We start from the raw sequence: 19211 nt of genomic DNA on the forward strand, positions 1-19211 counted from the left end.
CCTAAATTATCTCATAATGTAGGGGTTGAGGTTGAGGATCATATCCATCCACGTGGCTAGTAAGCTTTCTATTGGTGAAGTCTTGGTGAGCCCTCATCTATCGAGGGCAAGTATGAGTTGTAATTTCTTGTGTTTTTTTGTCTTTCAAATACTTTTGTTATGCTTCGTATTGAGGGAGAGCTAGGGACATGTCATGAGCCCCTGCTCATGTTCATAAGTAGAGACATTTAGTTGGACAAATATTTCGAGTCTATGTTGTCATGTGACATTCTTTATTTTCTATTCATGGTTTAGACTCTCTTATGATATTCCTATTTTTACTTTACCTTATTTATGCTTATGATATGAACAAGAGGATTGGTTGGAGCCCTTCGAGGTTTCTATCGTCGTTTTACGACTAAGCCTTAGTTTGGATCGTGATAAACTTGGTATCAGAGCACAAAGTTCAAGTGTCCTAGGAAGTCCAACATGCCGCGTCAATTAGAGTCTTATTCATAGTTTTAAAGCACGCCACATCTATGAATAGGAGGCTATGAGATATTTTAGGAATTCTCACTTCTTTCATGATCTATGCCATGCTATAGAGTTTACCGTAAGACTTATTTTCTCTAACGGTCTTTATTTTCAATTTTCAGAAGAATGGATCCAAGAAGGCCACCGTTTCCAAGGGGAAATAATGTTAATGAAGCCTAAGTTCCCCCGACTGCTCAAGACAATGCTCCTCTACTGGATCAAGGGATTAATGTAGAGTTCCGAACCGCCATTACTATGCTAGCCCAAGTGGTGACCAACCAAGGGGTTTCAACTCCTTCTAATATTCCTACTCCGGCCTCAAGAGTGAGGGACTTTGCACGAATGAATCCTCCGGAGTTTTATGGCTCAAAAGTTGATGAGGATCCTCAAGAGTTCATTGATGAGATCTATAAGATAGTGAGTATTATGGGGGTGAGTTCGAAAGAAAAAGCAGAGTTGACGTCTTACTAACTTAAGGGTGTTGCTAAAGTTTGGTATACTCAATGAAAGTTGAAAAGGGTGGATGAAGGTCCTATTGAATGGGAAACTTTCAAACTTGGTTTTCTTGATCTCTTTTTCCCTCTTAAGCTAAGAGAGGCTAAAGTGTTGGAGTTCACAAATCTTCGAAAAGGAAATATAAGGATGATGGACTATGCCCAAAAGTTTACTAAGCCATCCAAGTATGCTCCTTCATTGATTGTCAATCCATGTGCCCGAATGAGTCAATTCATATCGGGGGTGTCCAACTTGGTTTTTAAGGAATGTCCTACGGCTATGCTTGTTAAGGAGATGGACATATCTCAACTCATGACTTTTTCCAAACAAATTGAAGTAGAAAAGCTTAAGGAGATGAGGATGAGGGATTTTAAGAGGGCCCGGTATGAAGGTGGGTTCTCCAATGCTAGGACCGATGGTAGTAGTGGACGCTCTCAACAAGGCCAAAGCTTGGGGAAAAAGTTTGCTAAGGATAGAGTGTTATACCCTAAAGCTCAGGGAGGAAGAGGTGTGAATGCTAGTAGCCCTTCTTTTTCTAAGTGTGCAAAGTGTGGAAAGAATCATGGAGAAAAATGCTTGATAGGAACGGGTTCTTGTTATGGATGTGGCAAGATGGGCCATAAGCAATCTGAATGCCTTTATGTTGCCAACAAGGGTAGAGAAGGTCGTCCTCTAGGAGGCCAAGTGAAAAAGGGCGCCCAAGCTCAACCTAAGGGTGGCCAACGCTGTTATGCCCTATTTTTAATCGAGATTAGATAAAGCACAACATATGGACTCTAAAAGGATTAATTATTGTATAGAGTCGTCACCTAATTTATTAAGGAAAATAAGAAAAACTTATTTGATGCATGACCTGTATGATTCACGTTTCGATCTATGAAAAACCAGTTTAGATTCTATGTAAGGATTTACATTATTCCAAAGGGAAGGTGTTAGGCATCCTTCGAAATCCACAAAATGGGGTACCCGGCTAGACTTAATTTATCAATGAGGGAGGGATAAAATTATTATTTGCAAGTATAACACATATATATATAAAAATATGTATTAAAATTATATAAAACATATGTACAAAAAGAATATGAATCAAGTAAATAATGTATGTTATTGTCAACTATATGTATAAAAATATGAGAAAATAATATAAATGTATAAAAGAAAAAAAAGTAGCTTTTATGTAATATTAAAAAACTTAATTCTTTTTTTTAAAAAAAAAAACTCTTTTACCATATGAAAAGAAAAACACTTTTGAATATTATTTTTTGAAAGATATCTCCGAATACTTATACAAACGCTTGACAAAATATTAGTAGAGAATAATTAAAATAATTTTAAAATATATATGTCTCTATGTACACTATAAAAATAGAATTCTATTATATGGTGGGCTCAGATGCGTAACTATAATAAGTGTTACATCCCTATTTTTTTTGCAAATAAAGAGCAACGTCGTGGTGATTCGTAAAAATTCAATTCGATTGTTCAAAAATAGTTTAATTTAATGAGTCACCATAATTTTAGGATAATTAAAAAACCAATTAATTATTTAAAAATGTCTACGAAACCAATGGATTTATTCTAAAGGAAAGGTATTAACATCCTTCAAAATCCACAGCTGTGGATCCCAACTGAACTCATTTTTTAAATTGAAGAGATGAAAATATTGCACAAATATATAATGAAATATACATAAGAGTAAATTAAAGCAATAATATAAAGAACGGCCTAATATTTGCCTAACGTCAATAATATATACAATAATAAATTAAAAATATTATTCAAACTTAATTCGAATAGCTTCCTCGGGAAGTAGTTCTGACTACCTGTAAAAGACTCAATAAAAGTGTTAGTAAGGGATAAATATGAATGATGATGATGATGATAATGATAATAATAATAATAATAATAATAATAATAATAATAATAATAATAATAATAATAACTAAAATTAAAATTCGTCTTATAAACATGGAAGACCTTGAAAATCGACGATAATTTCTTCATCGACCATTTAGGTGTAATCTCTATTTAATATGATGAATTACAATAATAATTAAAAAATAATAAAATTATTTCAATAAAATGACGTGAAAGCCATGACAACCAATAATTGATGATACAATCGACATAATAGAGACAACATATAAGATATTTGAGAAGTGAAACAATAATAGCGTAATTAATAACATAATAAGAAATACACTAGATAAAAGATGTAAAATCCAAACCAACAACAGTAATTCAACAAAAATAGTAACATAAATAAAATAACAAAAAAAAAAACTAGTGAACATTTACATCACCAAGCACCAACAACCACAAAAATAAAGGTACAATATGACAAAAAAAAATAAGTGAGAAGATTTTATCAATTAATTTAAACACATGATAATATAAAAAATAATATAGTAATACTAAAGTTAATGGCAAGTGAATCAACCAAGCTTTAACATATCCTACATACTCAAAAAGAATAAAAATAATAATATCAACATCCATTAACTAAGAAATCATTTATTAAATAAAATAAATTATTATTAATCATCAACTATAATCCTGTGATGAATAAATATAGTCAAAACAAATGAAGTTAAACTATTGACAAAAGTAGTCAAATAAAGTTAAAAATATATACAAAATAACTATAAATAAATAAAGTATATACTAATCATCAATTATAATCCATCAACAAACAAAAGTGATGAATAAATATAGCCAAAACAAATAAAGTTAAACTATTAGAAAAAGTAGTCAAACAAAGTTAAAAATAGATACAAGATAACTATAAATAAATAAAGTATACACTAATCATCAATTATAATCCACCAACAAACAAAAGTGATGAGTAAATATAGCCAAAACAAATGAAGTTAAACTATTAGCAAAAGTAGTCAAACAAAAAATAAGATAATGATTTTCACTCATCATTCATAAACAGTGTAATGTAAAATATAAACTTAAACTAAAATTTCCGTCTTTTTTTAAATTGGTGAGGCCTCGAAAATCGACGAAAAGATTTTTTCATTGGCCAATTACAATTTGTACTATATAATATATAAATTTAAAGTAATATTTCATACTATCACTTAAGGCTATACAACAACAACAACAAACAACAACACTTAAAGGCTATCAAAATAGTAAATCTGACCAAACATGTATCTCATTTTGTACCTAAAATTTGAAACTCAAAAAGGCAAGCTGGACTTTATGTCCTTCATGAAAGTTGTAGATATATGTCTTAAGCTTGCAAAAAGAAAAACATCATCACAAAATACATTTTGTAGAAAAAGATATGATTAAAATACTAGCGGTTGTACATGCTGGAATTTTAAATAAAAAATCTGGACAAAACTTGTCCTATGTTGCGTCCTATTTTTTGACCCAATAACAGCAGATCTAGGCTCTAACATAAATATAAAAATTGTAGATATGTGTTTTAATCTTGCAAAAAGAAAAAAGAATCACTACAAAATACATTTTATACAAAAAGATATGGTCAAAATACTAACAGTTGTACATATGGGAGTTTAAAATAAAAAATCTGGACAGAACTTGTCCTATGTTGCGTCCTCTTTTTTGACCAAATAACAATATATCTAGGCTCCAACATAAACATAAAAGTTGTAGGTACGTGTTTCATCTTTTCAAAACATATTTATTTACTTAAAACAAAGATCTATATAATGAGATACGCCAAAATTACTAATAGCTATGCAGTTTCAAAAATTAAATTTGATTTACTAACCAACAAGGGAGGAGTTGCTTTGTTCTAGCTTAAAGGACAAGCTTCTTTGGAGACTTTTTGAGGGAGAAAAAGAGAAAAGAATGGAGAAAGTAGTGTATTTTTGAGGAAGAAAAAGAGAAAAGAATGGAGAGAGTGGTGTGTTTGTGAGGGAGGAAAAGAGAAGAGAATAGAGAGAGTGGTGTGTGTTAGTCTTCCCTTGAAAGAAGAAAATAAAATTGAAGTAAAAGAAATCATGACTAAGTGCTTTGTAATGACACAACAATGCACAAGATTGTCTTCCTTTTCTTTACATAGGATTAGTCAAAAGAAGATGGATGATTGGAATCAATATTCTAAATTAATAACCAATAAAATAAATAATAATATTATTTATATAATAATAACAATAATAAAAATTTAAATATTATACCAAATGTAAGCTCAAGCATACAATAAATAAAAATTTAAAACCCTGAACCCTGAAATACATATTTAATTAAATAGCAATCGAAAAATGGGTTATAGGTCGGTCAAAATTGGGTATCAACAAACGCAACAATAGATTTTATGCTTTTTATGCTACGCAAGATATTGATGCTTTTGTCACGACCCAACCCCGTAGACCGTGACGGATGCCCGAACTAGACACACACGTATATCTCTGCTATCTGTAAGTAAATCTGTCCCCTGTTTAAGTCATAGCACATCAACAGGCAAGATAACATATAAGCCGACGAGGCTTATCATGGGCACCACTGTACATACATGCATATACAACCACATACATGTCCACAGACCTCTAAGAGTAAGAACAGTAACATAAGGCGGGACAGGGCCCCCGTCGTACCCATGAATAAATAAATATATACATCGAAGGTTAATACCAAAACTAGGCTCTAATACAATGGAGCGCTTCTGAACTGCTGAATGGAACTCCTACGCTGACAGATCCCCAGAGTGTGTATCTGTACCTGCGGGCATGAACGCAGCCCTCCGAGAAAGAGAGGTTAGTACGACATATGTACTGAGTATGTAAAGCATATACATCATAAGAAGATTACAGTTGGTGTAGGGATGCAGGGGGAAAGTATAACATTTACCATTTACCATACTCGCATCGTATAAAAGAAAGTCATACATATTATCATCACGTACTGTGCCTGGCCCGTTAGGGGACTCGGTGTACCATCTACATCATTCTGTCATCGTAAGTACATACATATTATTAGCATTGTGGAACGTACAGCCCAATCCATGTATATAGTAAGTACATGCCGAGGAACGTATGGCCCAATTCGCACATCGTATAATAATATCGAGGAACGACGGCCCGATCCACATATCATATAGTAATAATGAGGAACGTTCGGTTCGATCCACATATCATATAGTAATGCCGAGGAACGTTCGGTCTAATCCACGTATCATAAAGTAATGCCGAGGAACGTTCGGTCCGATTCACATTTCATATAGTAAAACCGAGGAACGTTCGGTCTGATCCACATATCATATAATAATTATTATATTATAGTTGGCCTGGAACTCAGTGAAATATATATTACAGTATACCCGAATAAAGTAGCGAGTAACCATATACAATCTAAATCAATATCAGAGACTCGACAATCTAAGAAGATTAAGCTATCGTCTGAGGACCAGAATAGTAGTGTAGCCATCTCGAGTGCCTTCTAAATGCCATTAAGGCCTATATCACTTAGGTTCTCGGGGAACCTAGACATATACTAAAGTAATACTAACGGTTCATAGAATCAGGGATACCCATCGTCACATAGTCCTTAGGACTAGGAGCTTCTGCACCCAGTACTTCTCAACATATAGAGTTCAAGGAAAGTAGTTCAACTTATTACAAGGGTTTGACATTCAGAAGTGAATAAGATATACGAATTACATTTAGGACTTAAGAGTGGAGTTACCCCAGAGCTCGTATCATATTTTACTTATAATTAGAACATGCCAAAGGAAGAGAAAGAATAAGCTTTACCTAGTCTCTACTTTTTCTCAAGGAGTCATCATTTATATATATCGTACCGGCCCGTCATGGGCTTGGTATCATAACCTTATTATTGCATTACCTTACCATCTTAGCACCACACTTATTTCAAATACATATCAAGAGGAAAGAAGGGTAGCTCTACGTACTTATGCCAAAATATGCCAAGAGAAAGGAGATAACTACACATACTTACTACTCTCCATCATATAGAAGCCTTGAGAGACAATAACTCGACTAGTATAGGAATTCTACGATCGAGAAGTGAATAAGACTTATGATTCATACTTGGGGTTCTATGAATGGAATTATCCCCACATTTCGTATATCAATCACTTAAGGCTAAGACGTGCCAAAAGAAAAGAAGGATAACTTTACATACCTCATACGGATTACTCTTACACATCCACCTCGTCGTCTATTGAACCTATTTAACATGAAAGTAATACTAAGGTTAATGAACTTTCACTTTCCAATTTCCAACTCTACACCCAAGTACTCATAGGAGTTATTTCCTTATCCATTACCCTCGACTAGTTTGTTACTAGTTCCGAATCTACCAAAAATTAGGCAGCATCTCCCCTATAACTTCAACATCCCCGAGATTTCATCTCGTCCAAAATATCAACAACCATACCACCAACAACAACCATCATCATATTTACAAGTAAATCACTTCAACCTTACACAATACAAGCTCCAAACTACAATATGAAAATAGAGTTTTTAGTCTTTATTTTGCAAAATCATTAACCAAACCAAACGGAGGGTCGTGTGGATGACACCAGAAGCACCTACACCCTTTTTAAACTACTTTAAAGCCCTGCAACACGCAACCCAACCAGCTGCACCCGCTGCACCACAACGACAATCCACTACTCGACTTCGATTTAGCTATAACCACTTCAATTTAGTTTGTTTCTAACGTCAATCATCCTTGTGAAATTTTTCCACTTACAACCTTATTTAATACATGTAATATACCTCATAAAAGCATCATAAACTCCAATTGGAGGAAAAAATACAAAGTAATGGGATTAGTTGGCAGAGATCTTTCATTAGTCGTTCTAGGTAGGAATATCTGTTTAGTATGGACAAAATTGTAGAAATTTGTACTTTGCTAACCCCCAAGGTCCTATCTAGGCAACTTTTAAAAACATGGACAAAATTTAAATAATGACCCAAAAAGGGACACTTGCGTAAATCAGCAATTTGTTTGGGCTGAAATAACCTATTGGGCTCTATATTTTTTGACCCAAATAATTAGGAGTCCAGTAGGCCCAATACCAATATCTTCATCAATCCAGCTTTGAGCCCTTTTGGATGGGCTTATAAGTTGATTCCTTTTTAGCTTATTGTGGTGTTTGACTAATGATAAATTTAAGCCATAAAATTCTTAAAATTATCCAAAAATAAAAAGTTAATATTCCTAGCATTTTTTTTTATGATGCTTAAAGCCATTTTCTTCTACCATAATAAATTATTTTTACCTCTTTTATATTTTAACTAAATTCCCGCCTATTATTCTTTTTTAACCCTAAAATTAGCATTTCTATTTTCCTCGTTTCTTCAGCCAACGTCCACCAAGAACAAAGACGTGAATAGCTATGGCAATTCCGACAGCGGAGAAAGTGTAAGGTGAGATCTGGACCACGAGCTTGATGCTCCCACAACCGCCATTATTGAAGCTGCTGACATTGTGAAATCTGATTTTGCTTTGGTTTCTAACAATTTTCTCCTTTGTCGATCTTGAGATTTCTTCAGTTTGGGTGAGAGAGAGAGAGAGAGAGAGAAGGGGATTGAAGAGAAGACGGAGACCAACGTCTGGAATTTTCCCACCAACAAGATCCCTCTGCTTCTTCCTCTGTCACTCCACAATCTCTCCATTGTAGATATCAGAAATCCCCTTTTGAGGTAAGTTAAATCTCTGCATATCTTCATATTTATGCTTCTTGTTCCCTTTTTTTTTTGTTGAATGGTATGTAAAGAATCATTTTTAGACAATTTTGGTTAGAACCATAATTTTTCTTTAAAGGATTGTTCATTTGGTTGTTTAATTACTGCTTATGTTAGTGGTACTTCATAGTTTCATATTTGAGCTGGTCGTTCCATTTGTTTTGGTTGAATGGTATGAAAAGAATCAATTTTAGACATTTTTGGTTTCATTTGGTTGTTTATTTTCTGCTTCTGTTAGTGGTACTTCATAGTTTCGAAGGTCGATATACAACATGCTCTCTCAACTAATATTCCAGTTTTAAGCTTTTCAATATATGTGCAAAATCAAATTAAGGCATATAGTTTGAAACAGAGGGTTAAAGAACCATTTTTCCATAAATATGTGCAGATATCAATTAGAAAAGTGTATTTTTTACATGTTATCACCTAAACAGTGATTATGATTAATGAAATTTCTTCTAAAAATGTGATCTTTACCTGCAGCAATAAAAATAAATTCAAAATCCTTTATTCCTCATCTAATCAATCAACTACCCAACAAACAAAATATTTAAGCATATTTATAGTGATACTTTTACATAACATAGTGAGCAGTTATTGATGTTTCACATACACGCATACATCAAGCTTGTGCTTTCATAACACATGCACACATACAATTAATCCAACTTCTGCGATGAAAACACATACATACACATACAGTGCGATTTCAGTTAGCATTAACAAAAACCTCACTATATTTTACAAAAACAGACACTAATAGCAGTAAATTGACATGGATATATTCATTGAAAGCAGTAAATATTTTATTGGAAAAACTACATAAACTGGATCAATTATGCAAAATATTTACCCAAATTGGATCCAACCCAAACTATTTACACTGATTAGACCCACAACCCAAACTATTTATTCGACTGCTCCTTGTTCCATTCACGGAATCACTGCTTCTTTATTCTTGATACCTAACTCTAATGATATCTATATACTTTGATGCTATCAAACAATAATTGAGCAGTCTTTTCACCGAAACACCATCTGTTATATATACACTCTAATGGTATTAAGGAATAATTGAGTAGTGTTTTCATTGAAGTACTATTTCTTATTCTTTGATATATATATATTTTGATGGTATCAAGCAGTAAATGCACATTAATAACTAAAAACAGGGGAATGAAAATAAATAGGTAGCCGCTTCTAAATAATTTCTCTTTTTTTTTGGTACAAGTGTTATTTTCTCTATAATTTAAAGCCCATTTGCAGGCCCAATATACTAAAGCCCATATTCAATTTGGACTAGCCCATTTGAACGCCCAATATACTAAAGCCCATATTCAATTTGGACTATTTCCATAAGTCTCTACTAAAGAAGAAATCAAAATCAATCAACAGAGAAAGCTCGAGAGATCAGTCCATCGAAAATGGCGCAAGTTCCGAATTTGGATAATGCTCCGATAAATCTGAAATCGTTAAGGTACAATTACATATGCATAATGTACTTCAATGTTTATGCACAATTTTTATCCCTAATTTGATTCTTTTATCTTAAATTGACTTTACAGAGATCAATCACAAAGAGAGCTTATTACGATTTTGAAGAACGTGAGTTTCATTCCTCTTTTTCGGCATTTTGAGATTTAGATTTTTAAAAAAATGTAGCTTTTCTATTGATTTTTCATAAATTTAGGTCAAAAACATTAATAGAGTATGTCTGTTTTTCGAGCTTTGTAGTTGAATTATAAGGTGTGTGAGTTTTCTTACTGAACTATCACCAATTTTTCGGCATTTTGAGATTTTGATTTTCTTTAAAATTATAGCTTTTCTACCGAGTGTTCGTAAATTTATGAGTTATATCTGGGTTTTTCGAGTTTCGTATTCGAACTACCAGGTGTGTGAATTTCGTAGTGAACTATCACCAACCTTTTGGCATTTTGAGATTTTGATTTTTTTTAAAAAATTGTAGATTTTCTACTATTTTTTTTGTAAATTTAAGAGTTGATGATTAAAAAACACAACTAGAGTATCTCGGATTTGCGAGTTTCCTATCTGAACTATTAGGTGTGCGAATTTCGTAGTGAACTATCACCAATTTTTTGGCATTTTGAGATTTTGATTTTTCTAAAAATTGTAGCTTTTCTACTGATTTTTTGTAAATATAAGAGTTGATGGTCATAAACACAACTAGACTATCTCAATTTTTTGAGTTTCCTAACTGAGCGATTAGGTGTGTGAATTTTGTAGTGAACTATCACCAATTTTTCGGCATTTTGAACTTTTGATTTTCTTTAAAATTGTAGCTTTTCTACTGAATTTTTCGTAAATATAACTGAAAATGAAAACTTTAATTGAATTTTTGGTTGGAATTGTAGATTCGAGGGAAGAAGTGTTTGGTAATTGATCCTAAGCTTGGAGGTTCACTCTCCCTTATTGTACAGAGCTCACTCGTCAAGGCAATTCTATCTCTCTATATTCATAATCAGTTATTCACTTTACCGAGTTTGAGCTGAAATTTTGAGTTTTTGCACTTCCTTTTTTGGGGTTATTGCAAATTTTTGTTTGGTGGAATATTTCCATTGTTTTTGGAAGCTTTGGATATTGTGTAATGGAATCTTAAAAAAAAACATTTTTTTTGTTGGAGAACACCAACACATTTTGCAAACTCAGTACAATGGTAGTAGTAGTAGTACTTTTTTGAAATATTAGTACTCTCTCTATCTCTAGAACAATGGTGGGTTCAAAGTATGAGATCAGATCATAATTTTCTATGTCTAAGTCAAATATCGATTGTTTGAAAACAAAAGAATTCCAATAGTGGTGTTCGAGGCTGCTTGCATGCCTCGACTAATCCACGGTACATATTATCTCTCACTAGCACATATACCTGGTAACTTTGCCTTATCAAAGCATAGATGATTGGAACTATATTTCCTTTTTTTTCATCTATTGGAAACAACATTTTTACTCCCACAAAGGTAGGTGTAAGGTCTGCGTACATATAAAATGGGTATGTTGTTACTGGTATTTCATGATTCATTCTAACTTATTGACCGTTAGACCACACTCTCGAGTGCAAAATGAAATTTAGTAGGCCTATATGCAGTTTCAGATCTCAACTGTAACTATTCTGGGTTATAATAAGAAGGGATATCTTGGCACAATGCTAAGAGTCCACCGAGTGTCCAGGAGGTCACGAGTTCAAGCTGTGAAAACAAAAACAATCTCTTGGAAAAATGCAGGCCGGCTGTGGTCTGGCCCTTTCCAGATCCTGCACATAGCAGGATCTAAAGTGCACCGGCAGTGCCCTTTCGGTTTTGAGTTATGATTAAGACAATGAATTGATACTGGAGAAAGAACTGTTGTATGAATTGTAAAAATCGGCACTTCACTGAAGAAAAGAGAACAATTATTTTGCTGTGACATTGGGTGGCAAACATGATGATACCTTCTTTTTCACACTTTCTTCTTTTCCATGTTTATCACGCCTATAAACAGGAGCATGGGGCTGAATTGCGGCATCTTAATGCGGAACCAGTTCAAACTGATTGCTCAAAAGTAGTTTATCTAGTTCGAGCCCAGCTTGACTTGATGAAGTTCATTTGCTCACACATCCATAATGATATTTCTAAAGGGATTCAAAGGGATTATTTTGTTTATTTTGTCCCTCGTCGTGCAGTTGTATGTGAGAAGGTTTGCCTTTTTTTTAACATCAAAGATAAACTTCTTTTAAGGATTTAATTTGGCATGTATTTCTCATTAACAATTATATACAATCCTGACAGATACTTGAGGAAGAAAAAATTCATCATTTGTTGACTATAGGCGAGTATCCCCTTTATTTGATTCCACTGGATGAGGATGTATTATCCTTTGAGCTTGATGTTGCTTACAAAGTACGTCTGTTTCTCACAGTTTGATCCAAAGAAAAGATTATTATACTTTTTTTAAAGATTAGCATATGTAAAAATAGTTTTATTTATATGACAGGAGCACCTAGTTGATGGTGACACTACCTCCCTGTGGCACATAGCAAAAGCTATCCATAAACTCGAGGTGCTTTTTATGTTTACTCAATAGAACTAACTACTATTTGAATAGGCTTCAATTCTTTAGGAAAAGGAGGTTCATAAATATTTTCTAACAGCTTTTTGGTTATTGAGAAATGTAGTTTTCCTTTGGACTGATTCCAAATGTGAGGGCCAAAGGGAAAGCATCAGTTCGTGTTGCTGACATTTTAAATCAGATGCAGTCGGAAGAACCAGTGAACACATCTGAGGTAACTCAAAATCTTAAATCCACTAGAATAAGATCATACCTCAAATATATGTGGGCACCATACATTGTCACAAAATAATACCAAATTGATCTTTTACTGCAGATGGGTGTGCCTGAAATAAATACTATCATACTTTTGGACAGAGAGGTAGCACGCCTTTTCTTTCTTCTACTTAGCCCTTCCCCTCCTCCTCTCTCATTATAGTTCATATAATGTAGTTATTAAAAAGCATAGGATTGCTGTTTGACCTCATGGGTTATTTGGTAAAGATGAGACGTAATTCTAGGATTTTCTTGAAGGTTCATGCTAGTTTATCTTATTATGTTTTCAACAAATTGTTTTTGCTGCCCTTTCTGGAATAGTTAGTTGTCATTCTATTGTTTAGGATAATGTGTGTGTGTGAGTGAGAGAGAGAGAGTGTGTGTTTTGACAGAAAAACAAAGGTGAGAGAATATGCTGGAAAGATGAAGTTCGTTTTATCATACTCTTTCAACTTGCTTTGAATAGATTATGCTCTTTTATTTGCCTCGTATTCAAACAGTTAATAATTCCGCAGGTCTAATCTTGCTTCTTGATATGGTTTAAATCCTTGTATCTTCCATACGGTCAATCAAGCTCTCTACTGATTTAGTTTTATTTATATTTCTCCAACCTTCATGGTTGTGGAAATACTAGAGACTCGGTTAGTGTGTCATGAGTTGTGTGGAACAATATTCCTGTTGCCTTTATATCCATTTTCACTGTGGTTTGAAGACTTTCCTGGTATTATGCAGGTGGATATGATCACTCCAATGTGTACGCAGTTAACATATGAAGGGCTGTTAGATGAGGTAAAAGTGATATTCCTAGAATTGCTATGGATATGTATTGTTAGAATATTGTCTAGGCAGCTGTTCATGGTTGTATAATGTGTCTGCAGCTTCTAGAGCAATAAACAGACTATATATGCTGTGAATATTTTTAATGCTATCTCTAATAGGCTTCATGCAGTTTCTTGGTATCAATAATGGTGCTGTGGAACTAGATTCATCTATTATGGGTGTCCAGCAAGAAGGCAAGGGGCCCTTAATTCAAGGTAAACTAGTTTAATTGTTATTAGGCCTCACAGGTTACAAGAATTTTTACTTTTTTCATCCCAAAGAAAAAAGAACATTATGCTTTTTGAGGATAATGAAGAAATTTTAGTGATGTAAAGTGGGGTGCATAAATTTTACAACAACAACAACATACCCAGTTAATCCCACAAGTGGGGTGCATAAAATTTACAGAACAATAATTCTTGTGTGATTTCTAGTGATATACTTCATGTTTCTTTTATGTGTAACATGATAATTTCCTCGATTATTATGCATGCAGTTGCTTCTGTTATAAGGCATCCTCTCATATACATTGGAGGTCTTTTTCATGTCCATCAATATAGTCAGATATGACCACTTGGAAATAGATATCGACCGTCTTTTCTCGTTTTAAAACAAAGAGAGTTTTTCTTATGTTAACCTTCTCTCCCTGTCTTAATTTTATTTCTCTGTTGGGAAATTTTAATTCTTTGCCTTTGTAGTGACAAATTGTTCAAAGAGATACGGGATCAGAACTTTGAAGTTGTTGTCCAGGTTGTTTTATTTTCTCTCCATTTCTTTTAACAACAAAGTCTAGGCGACTTCAGCATACATATCAATCTATCATGTCCTATCATAAGATTCAGTTGCTCATCTTCTTTCCTTAGTCTTCTGTTTCTTTAATTGTCATTTGCAGTGCGATTGCAGGTTCTACGTCAAAAAGCAACTTCCATGAAGCAAGATTACACAGAGATGCAGACCACGGTTAGTCAGTAATCTTAGATGTGCATGTCTTAGCTTTGCTAGTTCAATAATTGACTTCTGTGTTACATTTTATATTATATGTAGAACCAAACAGTCTCCGAATTGAAGGATTTTGTCAAAAAGCTTAACTCATTGCCGGAAATGACTGTAAGAGTTCTTTTCTAATGTTTGATTCTACAACGATCATAATGACGTTAACAATGTTATAAAATTATTTGGTTTTCTGTTCCAGAGTCACATAAATCTTGGTCAGCATTTAACTACGTTTACATCCAAACCCTCATTCCTTGGCCGACTTGATATGGAGCAAACTCTTGTCGAGGCTGAAAGCTATGATATGTGAGTAAAACGAAGCTTTTCATTCTACTGATTGATGACTTTGGTAGTTTTAGGCCATATCAACCTTTCAGCTCTCTATTAAATATTCAACGGGTACTCAGAAGTCTCTGTTGCACCGAGTGTTTAGCTTCAAATATTGGAGAATTGTAAGTGCAAGTCCAGTTTCTGTTGGCAAGAAAAAAATTCTTTGCATGCATGACAATACCATCAACTCATGTCTTGCACTTAAATCAAAAGTTTTCTTGCCATTTGCAGAATTCATGAGAAATAATATTGTTGATATTAAATTCCTTGAAATTTTGATTTTATCGTCTTGTTGATGGTAGTCCATTGGAGGAAATGATGATCAGAAAAAAAGTGAGATATATGGGCTGGAAATGCAATAGAGGGGAGGGGGTCTAAGGGGTAGGAAGGGGTCTTTACCCTTTTCCTTAATCTTCTGAGGTGAATGTTTTCATGTTCTATGTGCTTACTTTTTCCTCACTGGGTAAATGCAGATGCTTTGAGTACATTGAGGAGATGATCCATAAGCAGGAACCACTTATTAATGTTCTACGTCTTCTCATCTTGTTCTCAATAACAAATTCAGGGTTGCCGAAGAAGAATTTTGAATATTTGAGGCAAGTATAGCTGTTTGCTTATGGTTGACTTGGCTTCCATGCTTTGGGTATCACCACGTGAACCTCTAACTGACATCTTGAACTTCTGCTCTTTTTGTTAGACGAGAACTGCTTCACAGCTATGGTTTTGAGCATATAGCAACCTTGAATAATTTGGAGAAGTCTGGATTGCTTAAAAAACAGGTCCATTCATGGCATTATATTGAATCAGTGAAATTTGTCAACATTATTCTCGGTATTAACTTTCTTCATAATTGCAGGAGACTAAAAGCAACTGGATAACAATTAAACGTGCTCTGCGGCTTGTAGTGGAGGATACTGATACTGCTAAGTATGATATTATTTTGAGCTTGATAAAAGATGTTTTCCCTTCCGTCTCTTGAAACTTGAAGAATATGGCCATGGATTTAAAAAGGGTTCTTGCACAGCTGTCATTATGATCATTGCCTTACCATTGCAATCATTTTTAACATTTAATTTGATCTCTGACAAATACAGTCCCAAGGATATATCCTATGTCTTCTCGGGGTATGCACCTCTCAGTGTTCGCCTGGTTCAACATGCAATTCGATCTGGGTGGTGAGTCCTTTTTCGTAAGAGATTCTGTGTTGTTTCCCTTCTTAATATACCTAATTCAAATAAAGTGTGATTTTCTATGAATCTGGCTGTGATTTTGACTAGATTCCTTGTGATTCACTGGAAGAAGATACTTCTATTTTATATAACCTTAGAGTTGGCGTTCATTACATTGAAAAGTAGTCATGGAATTAAGTCTTTGCAAAAAAAAAGGTTCACTAATTCCTCTTTTTGCAGTTAGAAATCCAACCACTGTTTCATTAATTGATTTCCTTCATCCATGGCTACCAAGTGGGTGGTTAACTCCTCAATCTTAGCAAATGTAATATGGAACAGAGCGCCAAATTTCTTATTCTCAGTCCACTATTTACAACATCTGGAAATTGTTTAATTCAGGCGCCCTATTGAAGAAATATTGAAGTTGCTGCCGGGTCCACACTCAGATATTAAGAGGGTAAACTTTTAGATTTCTGTTTATGTTTTGTTCTTCACATGGATTCTTCCATTTTTTGATCATCTAATGACGGCATACAACTCTTGATATGTTTTTGCTTGTTTCTTTACAGGGTGGATTTTCCAGCAGTCCGTCACTGGACTCATTAAACGGGTCTTTGCATAACTCGGACAAGTATGTACCAAAAGAGCATCCTAACTGGCCTTGTAACAATTCTTGGCCTATAAAACACTGTCAAAAAGAAAGTAAATGTAGTTTTTAGATGCATGCTTACCATCATTACTTAAATCAGAAGAGGCAATAAGTGGAGAAAACTCTGTTTGGTTGTGAATTTGTGGTGATATTGATAAGATGGTTGTATGAATAATTGGATGAGTTGAAGCGAGGTAAATGATAGTGGACTTGGGTAGTGTGATCAGACCCAAAAAGAAAAGAAGTTAAGAGAAATCTGTTTGGTGGTTAACTTTAGGGGCGACATTGACAAGAGGATAGTATGAATCATGTTTGAAATTGAGGTGAGAATGAAATGAGGAAAATTAAGGTGGGACCTGGATATCACTTGTCTGCAAACCCTCAGATTGGCTTACTCAAACTAGAAATTTTAACGTTGCATTACGATAAAAGCAGAGAGGGACACCCAGCGATGGCTGCTCTATGTCATTACGCTGTAGAAACTACTAGTTCTCCCTAACCCTTCTGTCTCCCTTAAGCTGCTATTGTTTTGTTGCAATTGTTGCACCTTATTCTATTCTGTCTTTGCTTTTCACATTTGAAAAGTTGCTGGACCTTATAATTAACATGATGCGTAAAGCTGAAAAATTCTTTTGTCATCTCTTGGAAGTTCAAAAACCTTCTAATACCATTGATTATATCCCAGAGTCGTTGATGGAAGGCGTTCTTTGGTTCTTGTCGTTTTCATTGGTGGAGTGACATCTGCAGAGATCTCTGCTCTTCGCTTCCTGAGCGCCCAGGTCAGTCTACTAAGCCTTATTCATGTAAATTTATCATCATAGTCAAAATTTCCCAGTATGGTATCAAAGATTGCTCTCATTGGAAACACACTATGGAAAAAGAACCCAACAAAAAATTATACTGTTACAGGAAGGGATGGCATATGACATAATTGTAGCAACTGCAAAAATTGTCAACGGAAGCACATTGACAGAAACATTTGTGGAGAAATTGGGATGATTTGCTAAGACTTGTTTTGGTTGATTATCTCTGGGAAATCTCAACTGCTTGCTCAATAGGCACGCATAGTTTTTGGTGCTGCATTATATGTGAGAAGATCGAGTAGACTTATCGTTCCCAAGATATTTCTCTCATGGCCATTTGTCAAAATCATTTCCGCACGGATTTGTAACGAACACAACTATGTATCTTTATTGAGGTATTGTTCTTCGAGTTGTAGCGAGATTGAAGCGTGATCAGTTTGTTGTCTAAATTACGTTTGGTACTTTTGAGCAATTTAAGGGAACAAGGTGTGCTTATTCTCTCTTTTTCGACCAATATTTTTTTTTATAATTTCCCATCTGGACCCATGTTGGGACGAAAAGTCCAACATTGCAGCGCAAAGCACTCTAACAAAGGCAGTTTCATAACCGTGGGACTTGAATCCGAGAGCTCTAAGAAATGATTGTGGTTGTTTATATGTGAAGTGAAACTAATGGTCCTTGTGTTCAAGAAAACGAAAGTTATGTCAATATTTTATGTATACAACCCCAAATCCAATTTTCTTTTTACCTAACCAATTCTCATTTATTTTAGCTTCCCCATTCCTTTTTATTGAGCATAAAATGATGCAAGTCGAACTTACGTATACTTGTATTTAGTATACAACAATGCAAAATCAATTCCAAAAATGCTACTAGTAACTACATACACTTCACACATAACATCATTAATATATTACCCCTCCAATCTAAGATGGTGAACCCCTCAGCAGCAATTGTTTTGAAACCTTCAAATGGGATTTATGTACGAATCTTTTTGCATCTTACATCTGCAACAAGATGGCGAATATGAGGCGAATACCATTTCACTCTCTCGACGTGTTCTACTGTTACGTCCCAGTCGTCACTTGATAACAGCAAAAACGTTCGATTAGTCTATCTAATTTACTCCTCCCAAAGTTACTAGCCATGGTCGAGCAGCAAGAATGTAAGGTAATCATGTTGTTATAAGGTTGGAAAATTATACCTTCGGATCTAGCCATTTTTTTTTTTTTTTTTTTGTGGGAACAGACCCTACACGAGGCTCCCATCTCTCGTGCACAGTCAGGGGTTAAGCAACACCCCCAAGCCTTAACATAAATAATCAAAATAAAAATACAAGGAGGGGGACATAAACCTTACCTCCGATCCTATGGTGGTTCATAAGTCGGCTAACCTATTAAGGTCGGCTAACTCATCCCCAATACAAAAA

At 34.4% G+C, this 19211-nt stretch overlaps 1 pseudogene across 1 annotated transcript; it reads left to right on the top strand.

Annotated features, from left to right (window-relative positions):
* The first annotated feature begins 8315 nt into the window (after positions 1-8315).
* LOC129882758 (vacuolar protein-sorting-associated protein 33 homolog) lies at positions 8316-18296 on the top strand (annotated as a pseudogene). Its single transcript, XR_008765826.1, has 24 exons — positions 8316-8384; positions 8501-8660; positions 9969-10179; positions 10268-10307; positions 11075-11155; positions 12198-12392; positions 12485-12595; positions 12690-12755; positions 12871-12978; positions 13081-13125; positions 13752-13808; positions 13969-14053; positions 14537-14588; positions 14742-14798; positions 14883-14945; positions 15031-15137; positions 15635-15757; positions 15859-15940; positions 16018-16088; positions 16256-16336; positions 16730-16787; positions 16900-16961; positions 17665-17758; positions 17889-18296. The product of XR_008765826.1 is annotated as a vacuolar protein-sorting-associated protein 33 homolog (transcript).
* The last annotated feature ends 915 nt before the right edge of the window (positions 18297-19211 follow it).

Source organism: Solanum dulcamara, chromosome 3, assembly GCF_947179165.1.
Source record: "Solanum dulcamara chromosome 3, daSolDulc1.2, whole genome shotgun sequence".
Lineage (NCBI taxonomy): Eukaryota > Viridiplantae > Streptophyta > Magnoliopsida > Solanales > Solanaceae > Solanum > Solanum dulcamara.